This window comes from Pseudophryne corroboree, chromosome 1, assembly GCF_028390025.1.
Source record: "Pseudophryne corroboree isolate aPseCor3 chromosome 1, aPseCor3.hap2, whole genome shotgun sequence".
Taxonomy (NCBI): Eukaryota; Metazoa; Chordata; class Amphibia; order Anura; family Myobatrachidae; genus Pseudophryne; species Pseudophryne corroboree.
This window is the reverse complement of record NC_086444.1, coordinates 229,360,309-229,377,696: the sequence shown is the minus strand read 5'-3', so window position 1 is coordinate 229,377,696 and position 17,388 is coordinate 229,360,309. Positions and strand designations below refer to the sequence as shown.

Genomic DNA, 17,388 nt, shown 5'->3' with positions numbered 1-17,388 from the left:
TCGTTCATAAATGAACGACATCAGGATTTTAATTACCTACAGGTAAATCCTTTTCTCGTAGTCCGTAGAGGATACAGGGATTCTATTTAGTACCATGGGGTATAGACGGGTCCACTAGGAGCCTTGGGCACTTTAAGAATTTGATAGTGTGCTCTGGCTCCTCCCTCTATGCCCCTCCTACCAGACTCAGTCTAGGAAACTGTGCCCGAGAAGACGGACATACTTTTAGAGCAGGGCTGGCCAAACCGGTCCTCGAGATCTACCAACAGTTCATGTTTTCCAGGACTCCTGGAGATCTGTAGATTTGTCAGTTAGGAATGAATGCAGCACATCTTAATTAGTAATGACTACACCTGTGCAGCATCTAGGTGATCTGGAAAATGTGAACTGTTGGTAGATCTCGAGGACTGGTTTGGCTAGCTCTGTTTTAGAGGATAGGGAATAAAAGTGGTGAGATTTCGAACCAGCACACACAGAACAATAGGACAGCCATGCTAACCAAACTTGAAACATGATCAGCAATGGTTGAACAAACCAGAATACTTAACCAAGTAACAGTGCAGGAAAAACGAAGCACCGGGCGGGCACCCAGTATCCTGTACAGACTATGAGAAAAGGATTTACCGGTAGGTAATTAAAATCCTAGTTTCTCTTACGTCCTATAGGATACTGGGAATCCATTAAGTACCATGGGGAAGTACCAAAGCTTCCAAACCGCGTAGGAGAGTGCTGGGGACCTTCAGTTTGGTCAAAGTATCGATCTTGTAGAACTTTGCAAATGTGTTCGAACCTGATCAAGTAGCTGCTCGGCAGAGCTCTAAAGCCGAGACATCCCGGGCAGCCGCCCAAGAGGAACCCACCGACCTAGTAGAGTGGGTTTTTGGAACCGGCAATCCTGCCGTGGAATAAGCATGCTGGATCGTGATCCAGTGTGCAATAGACTGATTTGAAGCAGGAAACCCAATCTTATTGGGATCATAGAAAACAAACAGCGAGTCAGATTTTCTGTAACAAGCTGTTCTCTTTACATACACCTTCAAAGCCCTCACAACATCCAAAGACTTTGAAGTAGCCGAGGTGTCCATCACAGCCGGAACCACAATAACGTATATACTCGAGTATAAGTCGACCCGAATATAAGCCGAGGCACCTAATTTTACCACAAAAACCTGGGAAAACTTATTGACTCAAGTATAAGCCTAGGGTGGGAAATGCAGCTCTACCCGTACACAGACCTCATAGTGCCAGATATGCCCCACAGTGCCAGATATGCCAGATATGCCCCACAGTGCTAGATACTTACCCTTCCTCGCTCCCGCGCTGTCTTCTGAAGGAGGGACACGGAGAGCGCAGTGCGCGGCTCTCCTGTGTCCCTCCTGCGTCTCCGGCGGCAGCGGCGTGTGTTAAAGGAAGTGCCAGTTCGTGCACTTCCTTTAACACACACACACGCCGCTGCCGCCGGAGATGCAGGAGGGACACAGGAGAGCCGCGCGCTGCGCTCTCCGTGTCCCTCCTAACGCTGACTCGAGTATAAGCCGAGGTGGCTTTTTCAGCACAAAAAAAAGTGCTGAAAAAGTCGGCTTATACTCGAGTATATACGGTAGGTTGGTTGATGTGAAAAGTGGACACCACCTTAGGAAGAAATTGCTGACGAGTTCTGAGTTCAGCTCTGTCCTCATGGAAAATGAAGTAGGGACTCTTGTGAGACAACGCCCCTAGTTCCAACACACGTCTTGCTGAGGCCAAGGCCAATAGTGTGACGGTCTTCCACGTAAGGTACTTTATGTCAACCTCCTGTAACAGTTCAAACCAGTCCAATTGGAGGAACTGCAGCACCAAATTGAGATCCCAAGGTGCCATGGGAGGCTGGAAGTGCAGAACACCTTTCAAGAACGTCTGTACCTCAGAGAGAGAAGCCAATTGTTTCTGAAAGAAAATAGACAAGGCCGAAATCTGGACTTTAGTGGAACCCAAACATAGGCCCACATCCACTCCCGACTGCAACAAAAGCAGGAGACGTCCCAGATTAAATTCCACCGCAGAATATTGTCTGTTCTCACATCAAGAAACATACTTCTTCCATATACAGTGGTAATGTTTAGACGTTAACCCTTTCCTGGCTTGGATCATAGTCGGAATGACTATCAGGAATCCCTCTTCCGGCTAGGATCAGCCGTTCAACCTCCATGCCGTTAAACGTAGACGCGGGAAGTCTTGATATACGAATAGGCACTGTTGCAGAAGATCCTCGCGAAGAGGCAGAGGCCACGGATCTTCGAGGAGCATCTCCAGAGGGTCCGCGTTCCAGGCCCTTCTTGGCCAGTCCGGAGCAATGAGTATTGCTTGAACCTTTTCCCTTCTTATTCTTTAAAAATAATAATCTTGGGATCAGAGGAAGTGGAGGAAACACATACACCATCTGGTAGACCCACGGAGTTGTCATAGTGTCTACCGCCACTGCTTGTGGGTCTCTTGACCTGTAACAATACTGCCTGAGCTTCTTGTTGAGACAAGAGGCAATCATGTCGATCTATGGATATCCCTACCGACGTGTCAAGCACCTGAACACTTCCGGGTGAAGGCTCCACTTCCTCGGGTGCAGGTCATGTCTGCTGAGGAAGTCTGCTTCCCAGTTGTCTACTCCTGGAATGAAGACCGCCGACAACGCCACAGAATGTTTTTTTCCGCCCAGAGGAGAATTTTTGACACCTCTGACACTGCTGCTCTGCTTTTCGTTCCGCCCTGTCGGTTTATGTACGTTACCGCTGTTACATTGTCTGACTGGACTTGAATGGCCTGATTTCGAAGTAGGGATGAGGGCTGCAGAAGGGCGTTGTAGATAGCCGAGTTCCAGGATGTTTATTGGAAGGACGACTTCCTGACTTGACCATTGTCCTTGAAACTGCACCCCCTGGGTGACTGCTCCCCAACCTCTGAGGCTTGCGCCCGTGGTTAGCAGAACCCAATTCTGAATCCCGAACCTCCGACACTCAATGAGGTGGGAAGTCTGTAGTCACCACAGAAGGGAGATTCTGGCTCTTGGCGACAGACAGATCCTCTGGTGCATGTGAAGATGTGATCCAGACCATTTGTCCAACAGATCTAGCTGGAAGGTCCTTGCATGAAACCTTCCGTACTGAAGTGCCTCGTAAGAGGCCACCATTTCCCCCAGAAGACGAATGCACAGAGATCCAGGTTGGCTTCAGGACAGCCTGAACCATTGACTGGATTTCCATAGCCTTCTCCACAGGAAGGAACACTCTGAGATGCCGTGTCCAGTATCATTCTTAGAAAGGAAGTCTCTGTGTCGGTTCCAGGTTTGATTTTTGTAAGTTCAGAATCCACCCGTGATCCAGGAGTAGTGTGTGGTTGAGAGTCGAATACTGTCCATCAACCACTCCCTGGATGGTGCCTTTATCAGAAGATCCTCCAGGTATGGAATTATGTTCACTCCCTGTTTGCGGAGTAGAAACATCATCTCTGCCATCACCTTGGTGAACACTCTCTGTGCCATGGAGAGACCAAATGGCAGGGCCTGGAATTGGTAGTGACAGTCCTGCAGTGCAAACCGTAGATACGGCTGATGAGGCGGTCAGATCGGAATGTGAAGCTACGCATCCTTGATATCCACTAGGAATTCCCCCCTCCTCCAGACCTGAGAACACAGCTCTCAGAGACTCCATCTTGAATTTGAACACTCGTAAGTACGGGTTCAAGGACTTGAGGTTCAAAATCGGCCTTACCGAACCGTCCGGTTTCGGTACTACAAACAGGTTAGAATAATATTCCCTATTTTGCACGTGGCACGTGAGGTGGAACTGGAAAAATGACCTGAGTCGGAATGGCGTCCTGTAAGGTTATACTTGCTTCCTGTGAGACTGGTAAGCCTGATTTGAAGAATCTGTGAGGTGGGAGCTCCTGAAACTCCAGTCCTGGGAAATAATATCTATGACCCAGGGATCCTGGCATGATGTTGTCCAGATGTCACTGAAAGTTTTAGTCGGGCTCCCACCTGCCGGTCTTCAAGGGATCGCAGTCCACCGTTATGCTGAAGGCTTTGAAGAAGAACTTGAGCTCTGTTCCAGTGAACCTGCAGTTGCTGGTTTTCGTGGTTTACCTCTAGCGCCTCTGGTGGCTGTAGAAGAACCTTTGGTTTTGCCTTTGAACTTGACAGTCTGAAAGGACTGTAGATTAGGTCCCGTGTAAGCCTTCCTGGCTGTGGGAGCTGCAGAAGGAAGATACATGGACTTACCCACAGTAGCTTTGGAGATCCATTTGTCTAGTTCATCTTCAAATAAGGCCTCTCCTGTGAATGCTAGGCTTTCCACATCTTTCCTGGAGTCCGCGTCGGAAGTCCACTGGCATAGCCATAAGCCTCTGTGTGCTGACACTGCCATAACAGTGGTGCATGCATTAAGCAAGCCTATTTCTTTTATGGTTTCCACCATAAAATTTGCGGAGTCATGTATATGTTGCAGGAGTAAAATAATCTCCTCTATAGGCAAGGTACCTAACCCCTCAATTAGGTTACCCGACCATTTTGCGGTGGCCTTAGTAATCTACCCACATGCTATAGTGGGTCTCTGTGCCATCCCGGCAGCTGTATACAAAGATTTGAGTGTATTCTCAACTCTACGATCAGCCGTGTCTTTCAGGGAGGCTGCACCAGGGACAGGCAATACAATTTTCCGTGACAGCCTGGATACTGATGCATCCACTATCAGTGGATTTTCCCATGTTTTCCGATCCTCAGAAGGAAAAGATGATAACCTTTTAGGGATTTGAAATTTTCTATCAGGATTAACCCACGGTTCTTAAAACAGGGTATGTTGTTCCTTTGATACAGGAAAAGCGGATTTCTTTTTAACATTAAAATAAGATTCCTCAGTCTCCTCTGTTACCTTATCTGGGATATGCAAAACCTCTCTAATAGCTTCTATGAGAGCCTCTATTTCCTGTGACAGAGTAGCCTCCCCCACCTCTGCATTCACCTCCCCCTCCTCCAGGTCTGACCCCTCATCATCAGAGTCAGACTGCAGGATATGGGCAAAAGGACGCTTTTGCGGACAAATGGAAGGGCACTGAGACGCTGGTTTGGGTACTACGTCTCTATTCATAAACTGTGTTGTCGATTGTCTTAAGTCTCTCTCATATTGCGGGACAATTTAGTGGAAATATTGGAGATCATTCCCCTAATGGAATCCAGCCAAGCTGGTTCTGCCCCGCTAGCCTGGGAGGGTGCACTGCATTGAGTACACTGCAGTGAACCCCCTGGAGAAGAGAAACACTGTGCCTTACAAAAACACTCTTTGTCTGACATACTATAACAGTGACAGAACACACACACACAGGATCAGGTTAAAAGCACAATAAACCCACAAAGAGCCCTTCAAGAGCGACACAGAGATAGCCTGGAGCCAGCACACAGCGCTCTTACTGCTAATGCCAGATTGGGGACTTAGTACACTAGTAAGCGCCACCCTGCTATGAACCCCTGGTACCGCTGAGGTAATCTGGAGTCTCTCCGGAGAAGCTGCGTGTTCCTGTCAGTCAGCGTCTGTGTCCACTGTAGAGGAAAAATGGCACTGTTGAGCTGCTGGATCCGCTCATAGTGAAGCCCCACCCCTACAATGGTGCGCGGTCTTTCCGCTTTTTTATACTGGCTGAGGTAATTTTTATGCTTAAAATGGAGTCAGTCTGTAATGCCAGCCTAGGTACTGTGTACACCTGTAGTGTACTTAGACTTCGTTCACTCCCTCAGAAGCGGTGCATCAGCACTGTGTACTGAGTCCCGAGACTCCGCCGCCCACGTAGAAGCCGTGCGTCTCTGTACCCTCATGCCGCCATAATGGCCAGCGACCCGCTAACCGGGACACCGGCTTAGTACTCACCACTCTTCTTTCTTCTGGCTCTGTTAGGGGTGGCGGCGTGCGAATAGTTCCCTCAGGAGCTAGTGTCCATTAACCCCTCAAGAGGTTGGGTTCCTTCCTTCCCCCCACCCCCCCCCCCCCCACCCCACCCCCCTTCCCCTCCGTCCCACGAAGCAGGCAGGCTGGTGCCATCCGGTCCTGCCTGAAAATAACAGAGAAAATAAATGCAGAAAACTGTTCATGAGTTTCTATGCGACGTGACCGGCTCCTCCGGGCACATTTTCTAAACTGAGTCTGGTAGGAGGGGCATAGAGGGAGGAGCCAGCGCACACTATCAAATTCTTAAAGTGCCCAAGGCTCCTAGTGGACCCGTCTATACTCCCATGGTACTAAATGGATTCCCAGTATCCTCTAGGACGTAAGAGAAATATACGTTATGGTAAGAACTTACCGTTGATAACGTGATTTCTCTTATGTTCACAGGTATCCACAGGATAACATTGGGATATTGTGTAGCGACAGCGAAAATGGCACCAACACGGTCACAAGCTTTCTGGCCTCCCAGGGGCCTCTACTATATAGTCCCGCCCACTGACTCAGTCAGATCAGTTCTTTCCACAGCGATTTTAGGCAGGAACATCAGGCAGAGACCTGTTTAGGCCATAAGAACACACATGCACACCCTTCCATACAAGAAGGAAGAGGTTTTAGTGATTGTCTAGATCCTCAAATCAGATGCGTCAGGGTGGGATCCCTGTGGACATAAGAGAAATCACGTTACCAACGGTAAGTTCTTACCATAACGTATATTTCTCTGGCTGGGTCCACAGGATTATCCACAGGATAACATTGGGATTCCCAAAGCCATTTTAGTGGTGGGGACGCTCCTGATTGCACAGGAGGACCTTTCGCCCAAAGTCTGCGTCATGAGAGGCAAAAGTATCCAAGGCATAATGTCTAATGAATGTGTTTATGGAAGACCATGTGGCTGCCTTACATATCTGTTCTGCTGAAGCACCCTGTTGTGCTGCCCAAGAAGGACCTACCTTACGTGTAGAGTGTGCAGAGACATTAGCTGGAATAGGGAGATTCGCATGAGAATAAGCTTCTGATATTACCATTCGGAGCCATCTCGCCAGAGTCTGTTTACTAGCAGGCCATCCCCTTCTATGGAATCCGTAGAGGATGAAGAGAAAATCTGTTTTCCTGATGGCACTAGTACGATCTATGTAGATTCTTAAAGCCCGGACCACGTCCAGCGACGCTTCTCCCGCAGAAAGTCCCGATACCTGAAAAGCTGGGACTACAATCTCTTCATTCAGGTGAAACTTTGATACCACCTTTGGAAGATAGCTAGATCTCGTTCTGAGAACTACTCTGTCTGGAAAAAAACTTAGGAAAGGAGACTTACATGATAATGCTCCTAAATCTGACACGCTTCTGGCTGACGCCATTGCCAGTAAAAAAAGAACTTTAACCGTTAACCACTTAAGATCTGCTCTCTCAAGTGGTTCAAACAGAGGACCCTGGAGAAATTTAAGAACTAAATTCAAATCCCAGGGAGCTGCAGGAGGAACAAATGGAGGTTGAATATGTACTACTCCTTGAAAAAACGTACGTACATCCTGTAAATCAGCAATCTTTTTCTGAAACCATACAGTTAACGCTGATACTTGAACCCTCAAGGAAGCAACTTTCAAACCTTTATCCAATCCTGCCTGAAGGAAATCCCAAATCCTAGCTACTTTAAAAGATCTCGGATTGACATTTTTTCCAGTACACCAGTGAATATAGGTTTGCCATATTCTATGATACACACGGGCCGAAGAAAGCTTTCTTGCTCTAAGCATAGTTTGGATTACTTGTTTCGAAAATCCTTTAGCCTCTAGGATAGAGGTTTCAACAGCCACGCCGTCAAAGATAGGCGATCCAGATGACTGTGACAACCAGGACCCTGCATTAGCAGATCTGGACGTTGAAGGAGCAGTATCGGTGCTTCCACGGACATTATCAACAGATCTGTGTACCAATGCCTTCTTGGCCAAGCTGGAGCTATTAGAATGATTGCTCCCTTTGCCTGTTTTATCTTTCTCACTACTCTGGGTAACAGAGATATTGGAGGTAACAGATATGCCAGCTGAAACCTTCATTCTACCGACAGTGCGTCTACCAGGACCGCTCCTGGGTCCCTTGTTCTCGATCCGTACCTCGGAACTTTGTTGTTTAGACGAGACGCCATAAGGTCTATCTCCAGTAGACCCCATCTCTTCACCAGTGTCTGAAACACTTCTGGGTGTAGTGCCCATTCGGTTTCTTGAATGGTGTGCCGACTGAGAAAATCCGCTTCCCAATTTAGTACACCCGGGACAAATACTGCTGACAATGCCGGGAGATGGAGTTCTGCCCATTTTAGAATGGGAGTTACTTCCTCCATCAATCTCTTGCTGTGAGTTCCTCGTTGATGATTGAGGTATGCTATTGCTGTCGCATTGTCTGAACGGATCTGGACTGGTCTTCCTTGTAGATTGTCCTTTGCCTGAACTAAAGCCAAGTAAACGGCTCTTATCTCCAACAGATTTATCGGCAGGCGACTTTCCCTTGCGGTCCATTTTCCCTGGAACCATAGGCTTCCGAGTACCGCCCACCAGCCTTGCAGGCTGGCATCTGTTGTCAGGACTTGCCACTCTTTTATCCAAATGGGTCTCCCCTTGTTTAAATGGTCTGACTGTAGCCACCACGCTAGAGACCTTTTTACATTTACTGGAATCTTTATCATCTGCTTCTTTATCGTCTGATGATTTCCGTTCCATTTGGGTCAGAATAAGGTGCTGACACGGGGGTTTATTTACTAATATTCGTGTTTTTGCCGTTTTTAAGGGTGTTTGAACTCGAATGGTATCGGGTGCATTTTACTGCAACTTTTTGAATCCTGATACGGTCATTCACTAAGCTGCCGAGTTTTGCACAATCGTTTTTTCCGATGTCGATATGATTCGTAATGTCAGGCAGTATTTTACGGGAGTGATTAGTAAAACACTGCCTGTCAAAACACAAGGAATCCCGGCCGGATCTGTGCGATCCGTGCAGGGCTTCATTGTGTACCTTAAAAATGAGTTTTAATTGATTTTAAATCTAAAAAATTGCGTGGGGTCCCCCCTCCTAAGCATAACCAGCCTCGGGCTCTCTGAGCCGGTCCTGGTTGAAAAAATATGGGGGAAAAATGACAGCGGTTCCCCCATATTTCATCAACCAGCACTGGGCTCTGCGCCTGGTTCTGGTGCAAAAAATACGGGGGACAAAAAGAGTAGGGGTCCCCCGTATTTTTTGTACCAGCACCGGGCTCCACTAGCTGGACAGATAATGCCACAGCCGGGGGTCACTTTTATACAGCGCCCTGCGGCCATGGCATTAAATACCCAACTAGTCACCCCTGGCCGGGGTACCCTGGAGGAGTGGGGACCCCTTCAATCAAGGGGTGTCCCCCCCCCCAGCCACCCAAGGGCCAGGGGTGAAGCTGAGGCTGTCCCCCTCATCCAAGGGCTGCGGATGGGGGGCTGATAGCCTTGTTGAGAATGTAAGAATATTGTTTTTTGCAGAAGAACTATGAGTCCCAGCAAGCCTCTCCCGCAAGCCGGTACTTGGAGAACCACAAGTACCAGCATGCGGGGGGAAATGGGCCCGCTGGTACCTGTAGTTCTACTGCAAAAAAAAAAACCCAAATAAAAACAGGACACACACACCGTGAAAGTACAACTTTATTACATTCATTCCGACACACACATACTTACCTATGTTGACACGCCGACTCTGGCCACGTCTTCCTCTGTCGGCGTCTCCAAGTCGAATCCGGGATACCTGAAAATAAAATGTTACTCACCTAAAGCCAGTGTGTCCTGTTCTTTTTTTTTTTTGTAATCCACGTACTTGGCAAAAAAAAAAAAAAACGGAAACCCGACCATGCACTGAAAGGGGTCCCATGTTTTCACATGGGACCCCTTTCCCCGACTGCCAGGACCCCCCCTGACTGCTGTCAAAGAGGGTCCCTTCAGCCAATCAGGAAGCGCCACGTCGTGGTACTCTCCTGATTGGCTGTGTGCTCCTGTAGTGTCTGTCAGGCAGCACACGGCACAGATACAATGTAGCGCCTATGCGCTCCATTGTAGCCAATGGTGGGAACTTTGCAGTCAGCGGTTGACCGAAAGTAACCTCACCGCTGACCGCAAAGTTCCCACCATTGGCTACAATGGAGCGCATAGGCGCTACATTGTATCTGTGCCGTGTGCTGCCTGTCAGACACTACAGGAGCACACAGCCAATCAGGAGAGTGCCACGACGTGGCGCTCCCTGATTGGCTGAAGGGACCCTCTTTGACAGGAGTCAGGGGGGGTCCTGGCAGTCGGGGAAAGGGCTCCCATGTGTAAACATGGGGCCCCTTTCAGTGCGTGGTCGGGTTTCCGTTTTATTATTTTGCCTAGTACGTGTATTATACAAAGAACAGAAGGTACACTGGATTATGTGAGTATAATTTTTTTCACAGGTACCCCTAGGATTCTACATGGAGAAGAGGACCGAGCCTCGTGGGAACATAGGTAAGTATGTGTGTATGTTGTAATAAAGTTGTACTGTCAGGGTGTGTGTGTGTCCTGTTTTTATTGGGGTATTTTTTAGTAGTAGTACTACAGGTGCCAGTGGGCCCGGTTTTCCACCGCATGCTGGTACTTGTGGTTCTCCAAGTACCAGCTTGTGGGGGAGGCTTGCTGGGACTTGTAGTAACGCTACTAAAAACAATATTCACAATCTCTCACAAGGTTATCCGCCCCCCATCCGCCGCCCTTGGATGTCGGGGGGGGGGCAGCCTCGGCCTTTACCCCCGGCCAGGGGTGACTAGTTGGGTATGTAATGCCAGGGCCGCAGGGACCAGTATAAAAGTGTCCCCCGGCTGTGGCATTATGTTCCTGGCTAGTGGAGCCCGGTGCTGGTTTAAAAAATACGGGGGACCACTACGCTTTTTGTCCCCCGTATTTTTGGAACCAGGACCAGGCGCAGAGCCCGGTGCTGGTTGATTAAATATGGGGGAACCCCTGTCATTTTATTCCCCATATTTTTTCAACCAGGACCGGCTCAAAGAGCCGAGGCTGGTTATGCTTAGGAGGGGGGGACCCCACGCAATTTTTTTTTCAGATTTTACACTAAACAGACCCTTTCCCATAGATAACCATGCACAGATCTCACTGATCAGTGCATGGTTATCCAAACTCGACTGGAAAAAGCAGGTCTATTTTATTGCTGCTTTTTTTAACGAATCGGAAAAAAAACCAGACCCGCACTTGAGCACTCAGAAACGAACACCCAAATACGAATGAATAGTGAATGCCCGTATTCTATGAAATAACAGCCGCGTTTGACCGATGGTCTATTCATTCGTATTTCTGAACGTTGTCATTCAAACCATTACGAATAGTCCAAACACTGCCGAGATTGGTGCTTAGTGAATTCCCAGATTGGGATTTAGAAAAAAAAAAAACCACAAATCGGACAAACTCGGATTCTTAGTAAATACTGGCCATGGTCTGGAGTGGAACTGCGCATATTCCACCATGTCGAAGGTTGATACCATCAGACCCAACAGTCACATTGCTGCATGGACTGACATTGTCTGGGCTTGCAACGCTTCCTGAGCCATGACCTGCACCTTGACTATCTTTTTCTCTGGTAAGAGAACTTTCTTTAGGTCTGAATCCAATATGGCCCCCAAATGAACCATCCGCTGCGACGGATTCAGGGACGACTTTTCCCAATTTATGAGCCACCCGTGTCTCTGTAAACAAACTATCGTCTGTTGAAGATGGCTCAACAGTAAATCTTGCGACTGTGCCAAGATTAACAGGTCGTCCAGGTATGGGAATATTCTTATCCCCTGTTTGCGTAGACAAGCTGCCATAACCACCATGATCTTGGTAAACACCCTGGGTGCTGTAGCTAGCCCGAAAGGCAGAGCTTGGAACTGGAAATGTTCCTGGAGGATGGCAAACCTGAGGTAACACTGATGTGACAGTGTTATAGGCACATGTAGGTAAGCATCCCGTACATCCAGAGATACCATGTAATCTCCCGGTTCCATAGCCAACATTATGGAGCGTAGCGTCTCCATGTGGAACTTCGGGATCCATATGTATTTGTTCAACATTTTCAGATTGAGGATTGGTCGGTATGACCCATCTGGTTTCTGGAATAGAAATAGATTGGAGTAAAACCCCTGTCCCCTTTGTAATGGAGGTACTGGGACAATCACACCTGACTGCAGTAATTTTTGGACTGCTTCTTGCAGGGCATTGGCCTTCAACTCTATACAAGACAGGCTGGTGCTAAAAAATATTTGAGGAGGCTGCCTCCTGAATGGGAACCCATACCGCTGAGATACTACCTTCTGCACCCAAGCATCTGCTGTTGACTGTTGCCATATGTGTGCAAAAAGAAGGAGTCGGCCCCCAACCCTGGAATCCTCCAGGCGGAGGCCCGTCTCTTCAGGCTGACGGTTTCTGTTCAGGTTTGGAAGCTGGCTTTTTGCTAGCCCACTGCTTCCTACCCCTAGATTTAAACTGGGGTTACTTAGGCTCCTCTTTAGCTTTTGCTTTGCCAACGAAATGAGCAAAATGTTAAACCCTTGGATTTAGGGTTATAAGCAGCCGGAAATCTGACCTTTTCGATTCAGCCTCTGATTCTAGGATATCCGATAAAGGTTTTCAAAATAATATATTACCGACAAAAGGCAATGCTTCCAATTCCTCCGCATCTGCCTTCCAGGTACGTAGCCAAACTGCTCTGCGAGTGACTACTGTCAAGGCTGAAGCTTTAGAAGCAACTGTACCTACATCAATTGCTGCTACTTCCAAATACTGGGCAGATTGTCTTAAACGGCAAAAACGATCCTTTTGCTCCCTAGTAGGAGAAAGGATGTCATTCTCTAGTTCCTCTATCCATTCGCCCATTGCCTTTGCTACCCAGGCCGAAGCCATAGCAGGTCTTACCACTGCTCCTACTAGAGAAAAAATATTTTTCAAAAGGGCTCTCTACCCTTCTGTCTGTGACATCATTCAATGAGGTAGATGACAATGGCAAAGCAGATTTAAGCACGAGTCGCAGAACATGTGCATCTACTTTTGGAGGAACTTCTCTTTTCGAACAGTCCACAGCAGGAAATGGATAATAAGAATCCCATCTCTTAGGAATCTTATACTTCTTACTGGGCGCTGCCCGAGACTCATCCATCATTTCAGTCAGCTCATCTGACGCTGGGAATTCAGCTTTCACTGATTTTGTTCGTTTAAATACAGGTGCTTTAGCTTTAAACACCGTCTTGGCTGGCTCTTCCAACGAGAGAACACCCTTCACAGCATTAATAAGTTCAGCTACATCTTCTGAACTAAAGCTCTGCGACTGATCATCATACAAAGTTGAATCTATTGTATCATCATCATCTGATGCATCATCTTGTGTAGTCTGCCACACAGACGTATCTGTCTTAGTCTTACCTGTCCCTTGGTTGCTTGTAGAGGCTACTGGAACCAAACCATAGGAAGGGAGCTGCATGTATGGGTTCATGGTGTAACCTAACCCTTGAGGTGGTGCTACCGGAGCTAACCTGCCCGCTATTGAAGACAGAGTCTTTGCGAACATATTCCATGGTGGCTCTGTTGGTGGTTGAACCAACTCCTGTTTTTTACTTCGCTGAAAAGCGAAACAGTTTGCACACAAACCCTCATAAGTGACCAATTGATTCATATCAATTACCCCTGACTTACAAGATAAGCATGTTAGGGCTGTAGGCGTGCTTGATAAATTCTCATCACTTTTGCCGCTCACAGACATGGTATTAACCTGTTATTGACTATACAATTTGTGACTGAAAATCACCCTATATGTCAGTATATAGAGGTGAGATCAATCTGACCACAGTGCACCTGATTTGAGGGTCAGAACAGGACTGACATTACACAGAAAAGTCAGCACACATATTAGCAGTCAGTCACATGTTAAAGCATTAGACATTGCCATATGAGAATACAACCTCCATAACAACTTATACATAAGTAGGAAAATTGTACTTCTTTTTTAAACTGGTACTTTTTTCAACATAGCATGCAGAAAACACAGTAATACACAGGTCTCATATGCAATAGGTACTAAAAAATAAGATTTTACTCAGCGGTAAATCTATTTCTCGTAGTCCGTAGTGGATGCTGGGACTCCGTAAGGACCATGGGGAATAGCGGCTCCGCAGGAGACTGGGCACAACTAAAGAAAGCTTTAGGACTACCTGGTGTGCACTGGCTCCTCCCACTATGACCCTCCTCCAGACCTCAGTTAGGATACTGTGCCCGGAAGAGCTGACACAATAAGGAAGGATTTTGAATCCCGGGTAAGACTCATACCAGCCACACCAATCACACCGTATAACTCGTGATACTATACCCAGTTAACAGTATGAACAATAACTGAGCCTCTTAACAGATGGCTCAACAATAACCCTTTTGTTAAACAATAACTATATACAAGTATTGCAGACAATCCGCACTTGGGATGGGCGCCCAGCATCCACTACGGACTACGAGAAATAGATTTACCGGTGAGTAAAATCTTATTTTCTCTGACGTCCTAAGTGGATGCTGGGACTCCGTAAGGACCATGGGGATTATACCAAAGCTCCCAAACGGGCGGGAGAGTGCGGATGACTCTGCAGCACCGAATGGGCAAACTCTAGGTCCTCCTCAGCCAGGGTGTCAAACTTGTAGAATTTAGCAAATGTATTTGACCCCGACCAAGTAGCTGCTCTGCAAAGTTGTAGAGCCGAGACCCCTCGGGCAGCCGCCCAAGAAGAGCCCACCTTCCTCGTGGAATGGGCTTTTACAGATTTAGGATGCGGCAGCCCAGCCGCAGAATGCGAAAGCTGAATTGTGCTACAGATCCAGCGAGCAATAGTCTGCTTCGAAGCAGGAGCACCCATCTTGTTAGGTGCATACAGGATAAATAGCGAGTCAGTTTTCCTGACTCCAGCCGTCCTGGAAACATATATTTTCAAGGCCCTGACTACGTCCAGTAACTTGGAATCCTCCAAGTCCCTAGTAGCCGCAGGCACCACAATAGGTTGGTTCAAATGAAAAGCTGATACCACCTTAGGGAGAAACTGGGGACGAGTCCTCAATTCTGCCCTATCCATATGGAAAATCAGATAAGGGCTTTTATATGACAAAGCCGCCAATTCTGACACACGCCTGGCCGAAGCCAAGGCCAACAGCATGACCACCTTCCACGTGAGATATTTCAAATCCACGGTTTTGAGTGGCTCAAACCAATGTGACTTTAGGAAACCCAACACCACGTTGAGATCCCAAGGTGCCACTGGAGGCACAAAAGGGGGCTGAATATGCAGCACTCCCTTAACAAATGTCTGAACTTCAGGCAATGAAGCCAGTTCTTTCTGGAAGAAAATTGACAGAGCCGAAATCTGGACCTTAATGGAACCCAATTTTAGGCCCATAATCACTCCTGACTGTAGGAAGTGCAGAAATCGACCCAGCTGAAACTCCTCCGTTGGGGCCTTCCTGGCCTCACACCACGCAACATATTTTCGCCAAATGCGGTGATAATGGTTTGCGGTCACATCTTTCCTAGCTTTAATCAGCGTAGGAATGACTTCCTCCGGAATGCCCTTTTCCTTCAGGATCCGGTGTTCAACCGCCATGCCGTCAAACGCAGCCGCGGTAAGTCTTGGAACAGACAGGGCCCCTGCTGCAGCAGGTCCTGTCTGAGCGGCAGAGGCCATGGGTCCTCTGAGATCATTTCTTGAAGTTCCGGGTACCAAGCTCTTCTTGGCCAATCCGGAACAATGAGTATAGTTCTTACTCCTCTTCTCCTTATTATCCTCAGTACCTTGGGTATGAGAGGAAGAGGAGGGAACACATAAACCGACCGGTACACCCACGGTGTCACTAGAGCGTCCACAGCTATCGCCTGAGGGTCTCTTGACCTGGCGCAATATTTTTCTAGCTTTTTGTTTAGGCGGGACGCCATCATGTCCACCTGTGGCCTTTCCCAACGGTTTACAATCAGTTGGAAGACTTCTGGATGAAGTCCCCACTCTCCCGGGTGGAGGTCGTGCCTGCTGAGGAAGTCTGCTTCCCAGTTGTCCACTCCCGGAATGAACACTGCTGACAGTGCTAACACGTGATTTTCCGCCCATCGGAGAATCCTTGTGGCTTCTGCCATCGCCGTCCTGCTTCTTGTGCCGCCCTGTCGGTTAACATGGGCGACTGCCGTGATGTTGTCTGACTGGATCAGTACCGGCTGGTTTTGAAGCAGGGGTTTGCCTGACTTAGGGCATTGTAAATGGCCCTCAGTTCCAGAATATTTATGTGTAGGGAAGTCTCCTGACTTGACCATAGTCCCTGGAAGTTTCTTCCCTGTGTGACTGCCCCCCAGCCTCGAAGGCTGGCATCCGTGGTCACCAGGACCCAGTCCTGTATGCCGAATCTGCGGCCCTCTTGAAGATGAGCACTCTGCAGCCACCACAGCAGAGACACCCTGGTCCTTGGAGACAGGGTTATCAGCCGATGCATCTGAAGATGCGATCCGGACCACTTGTCCAACAGGTCCCACTGAAAAGTTCTTGCATGGAACCTGCCGAATTGAATAGCTTCGTAGGAAGCTACCATCTTTCCCAGGACTCGCGTGCAGTGATGCACCGACACCTGTTTTGGTTTCAGGAGGCCTCTGACTAGAGATGACAGCTCCTTGGCTTTCTCCTCCGGGAGAAACACTTTTTTCTGGACTGTGTCCAGAACCATCCCCAGGAACAGTAGACGTGTCGTAGGGACCAGCTGTGACTTTGGAATATTTAGAATCCAACCGTGCTGGTGTAGCACCTCCTGAGATAGTGCTACGCCGACCAACAACTGCTCCCTGGACCTCGCCTTTATCAGGAGATCGTCCAAGTACGGGATAATTAAAACTCCCTTTTTTCGAAGGAGTATCATCATTTCGGCCATTACCTTGGTAAATACCCTTGGTGCCGTGGACAGGCCGAACGGCAACGTCTGGAATTGGTAATGACAATCCTGTACCACAAATCTGAGGTACTCCTGGTGAGGATGGTAAATGGGGACATGCAGGTAAGCATCCTTGATGTCCAGTGATACTATGTAATCCCCCTCGTCCAGGCTTGCAATAACCGCCCTGAGCGATTCCATCTTGAACTTGAATTTTTTTATATATGTGTTCAAGGATTTCAAATTTAAAATGGGTCTCACCGAACCGTCCGGTTTCGGTACCACAAACATTGTGGAATAGTAACCCCGTCCTTGTTGAAGGAGGGGCACCTTGACTATCACCTGCTGGGAATACAGCTTGTGTATTGCCTCTAACACTGCCTCCCTGCCTGAGGGAGTTGTTGGCAAGGCAGATTTGAAGAAACGGGGGGGGGGAGACGTCTCGAATTCCAGCTTGTATCCCTGAGATACTA

General features: G+C 48.1%; 1 protein-coding gene across 1 annotated transcript in view; it reads right to left on the bottom strand.

Annotated features, from left to right (window-relative positions):
* The window catches only part of WDR36 (WD repeat domain 36), a 260,444-nt gene that overhangs the window by 42,042 nt on the left and 201,014 nt on the right, over positions 1-17,388 (bottom strand). The gene's annotated exons all lie outside the window — the stretch shown is intronic.